Source organism: Acinonyx jubatus, chromosome D4, assembly GCF_027475565.1.
Source record: "Acinonyx jubatus isolate Ajub_Pintada_27869175 chromosome D4, VMU_Ajub_asm_v1.0, whole genome shotgun sequence".
In the NCBI taxonomy this organism is placed as follows: Eukaryota; Metazoa; Chordata; class Mammalia; order Carnivora; family Felidae; genus Acinonyx; species Acinonyx jubatus.
The window spans coordinates 88,091,564-88,095,443 of record NC_069391.1 but is presented as its reverse complement, the minus strand read 5'-3'; positions in this window follow the sequence as shown (position 1 = coordinate 88,095,443).

Sequence of the window (3,880 nt, the reverse complement as noted above, 5' to 3'; positions counted from 1 at the left end):
TCTCCCCTCTCGTTAGACCCCTACCTCTCTCGGATCAAAGTCAGGATGGATTTCTGATTCGCTGACAATAGCATTTTGTGCCCTACCTCTATTGTTCAAAACGTCTCATTACCTCCTTTGAACAAGTCTGAGAGGCAGACAGGTCTAGGAGCTCTTTGGGATTTTTATTCTCAAAATGAAGAATCAAGGAAAAATTCATCATGTGCTCATAGATCCCATATTTGTGTATATCCTGGAGAAAAGAGTTGTAACATCGCACATTTTTGTCTACATTGTTTATTTCATTTTTTGGTTATCGTTTTAGCTAACAGCCAATTTTTGTCAATAAAGAAAAACTACACGAGTTAACCAGATTTTTAAAGAAGCAAGTCCTATGTTATTGTCATTTAGGATGATAAGCATATAACCGGGAATTAGAAGATGATTGGGATATTCAAAAAGTTAGATTCCACATGGTGATTATGGACCATGAGGTCCACAGCCAACCGTTAAAGGGTAGCATGTTTTCACATTTAATGACAATTGAGTTATTTTGAACTTTGATAGTCAACTTTAATTATTCAACTGATCTTTATAATTAGAAAATATGTGTTGGGAAATCTGAGTATGACAGTTCAAGTTATGACAGAGAATTTGATCATCTGATGGGTGGTTTGGAGAAAATACTGAGGACATCTTCTCTGTTACATATATAAAGGTACTAAGGAATTATTAGTGTTAAAAATAAAATAAAAAAGGGGCTTCTGGGTGTCTCAGTCAGTTAAGCGCCTGACTTGGGCTCAGGTCATGATCCCACAGTTTGTGAGTGTGAGCCTTGCATCGGGTTCTTTGCTGACAGCTCGGAGCCCAGAGCCTGCTTCGGATTCTGTGTCTCCCTCTCTCTCTGTCCCTCCCCTGCTCATGCTCTGTCTCTCTTTCTCTCTCAAAAATAAACATTAAAAAATTTAAAATAAAATAAAATAGAGACCAACTCGAGGGGCCTCTAGGGGATACAACCATTTAAGCCATTAAATCTAGCTTATTTCGAGAACACAAGCAAATCTTAACTTAGGTTACTTGTGTGTGTCTGTGTATATATATATATATATATATATATGTGCCATTCCCATGCAAACTGGGAGTTTTCAAATTCAGAACTCCCAGTTTGCATGTGAAGGGGTTCTTATATGTACAACAAACACTTACCAAATACTAATTTACTGATCTGCTTTTAATTTTTACCGTTTCAGGATTTTTGACATCAGTAATTTTGTAGAGAGTATTTTGCAAATATGTAGTAAGTGGCAGCCGAGGGCTGAATTCCACTGACATTTGCAGGGAAATTACAAAAAGGGACCAAAATATATGCATTTTTCATTTTCATTTTGCTCATGAATTTTTTTGTAACATTGACAAGAGAAAGATATCAGGAATTCATGTTTTTTTCATACTCATGGTTATTAGCATGGCTCAGTAATTTAATAAATGGTATTTATTTAATTCTATTAAATACATAGAAGTTTAATAAATATAATTTTGATTAATAATGATGTTGTACTTCAGAAGATGTTTTCAAAAGCTGTTAAAGATGTTTTCAATTAGTTGAGTTTTCTTTTTTTTTCATTCAAGTCAGTTCCTGATTGATTGCCTAAAGTCTTTATTTAGTTTTGAGAGAGAGAGAGAGAGAGAGAGAGAGAGAGTGAGTGAGACAGAGTGCGAGATGGGGAGCGACAGAGAAAGAGGGAGACACAGAATCTGAAGCAGCCTCCAGGCTCTGAGCTGACAGCACAGAGCCCAATGCGGGGCTGGAACCCACAAACTGCGAGATCATGACTTGAGCCAAAGTCGGATGCTTCACTGACTGAGCCACCCAGACGCCCCCTAAACATCTTTATAATTGTCAGTAATTCCATGAAAACAGTCTGTACTTCCCTTCAAAGGAGAAACGACAGTGAGGAGGAAATAACAGGTACAATATTTATTTTGGACGTTAAATATAAAGGTATTATACATGTCTTTAGATTGTTAAAAAAACAACAACAAGGCCCCAAAATGGTGTCTCTTAGACCATCTTTGTAAACAGGTGCTTAATACATAATTTAGTTTCAATTTCAATCTTCCCTGGCAATGTTGTCTTAACCGGCCATTCACGAACCTTCCAGTGAGCCGGCCACATGGGTGCTCTCCATGCTCCAAAGAAAGATGAGGTCACCTCAGGATAAGATCCCTTGCTTTTCACCCTAGAAAGTAGCCTCGCCCGGAACAATTTTTTTCTTTTGCTAGTAACTGTCTTGGCCCTATCTTCCATCTATAAAACCCTTTCATTTTCTATAACTCCTTATAGTGCCTTTCAACTTGCTAGACGGGGTGCTGCTGATTCATTTAATAAAGCCAATTAAATCTTCAAATGTGTTTGGTTGAATTTTGTTATTTAACTGGATGTGTATAATTATTAGTGATAGACGTTAATCCGTGCATACAGCTTGGTTGCTAAAAAAAAACCCCAGAGAATAACCTGCCGAGTAGAATACCAATCACACGGGAGGTGTACTCAACACCGGTGAAGAGTTGGCCTGATTTTTTAATGTTTTTAACGTTTATTTATTTTTGAGAGACAGAGCACGAGCAGGGGAGGGGTGGAGAGAGAGAGGGAGACACAGAATGTGAAGCAGGCTCCGGGCTCCGAGCTATCAGCACAGAGCCCGATGTGGGGCTCGAACTCACCGACTGTGAGATCATGACCTGAGCTGAAGTCGGACGCTTAACCGACCAAGCCACTCAGGCGCCCGGTCTGCTTTTTAAAGTATCTGATCTAGTTAATCTATCCCACAACTAACCTCAACTGCCCACTGCCTTCCTTGTCTATGATTCCTTTGCTTTGAAGGTCAACATATGTTGTGCTAGGAGTTTGAAAGTCTTTCTTCAGAGAATACTTCTTTTAATGGGGAAGGAAATAGCACACACACATTTCACGGAGCACAGATTGCAGATTTAATTTTAGCGTGTTGTGCTGATCTATTTGAGGCCTCTGGTATACCATCCGGGCAAAATCCTTTGAACACGGGCCTCTGCTCCTGGGGCCTGAGGTGCGCCTTCCTTGGATGCCCTGCTCAGCCGGGCAGTGAGGCTGGCCCAGCAGGACTGTCGGGCCAATGGCCGTACACCCAGGACGCACAGGCACAGACGTCACAGGCTGTGTGTGACTCAGGAGCCAAGGACAGAGTCTGGGAGGACACTGAGGACATGATGGCTTGAACGATGGTTGGAACAGACCGGCATTTCTCTGGAGAAATGTTAACAAGAGTCCTTGAGGGTGAATCTTCGAAGTCATTGGGTTTCTATAAAAAGGAATTGGGAACGGAAGTTAAATGGTAACAATGGTAACAATGACTAGGGTAGAGACTCTATTGACTGGCATACGTTGCAGGAGTGTATCAAAACCCCTTAAGAAACCAGAAACTCTGTGGGGAGAAGGAGGGAAAAACCCAACAAACCAAAGCCTCCCCCCACCAAAGGTGTCATGGCGCCGGGTAGAAACGATGCCCCCAGAGCACATCCTCTGCTGGGGCCGGCCTGTGCCCACCCTCCCCGTGCAGCCAACTCCCCAGCTCCGTAGAAGCTGTGGAAAAGCACGCGGGGCCTGAAACAGCCGCACGCGCACGGACTCGTCCTTCAGACTGAGCTGCCTCGCGGACACGGACAGAAAGTCAGTGCTTTCTGTCAAGAAAACAATTATTCATGACATTGGTCGGGCTGACTGCATGCAGTAGGGAAGGCAGGTGGATGGGGCTCAACCCCAAACCCAGCAAAGAAAGGCGGCATTTAGAGTCAAAGGTGGAGGGTGAGGGCGGGTAGAATGGAAAATCGCTAAGCGGAAAGGTCACAGGTAAGGAAGGTTCTG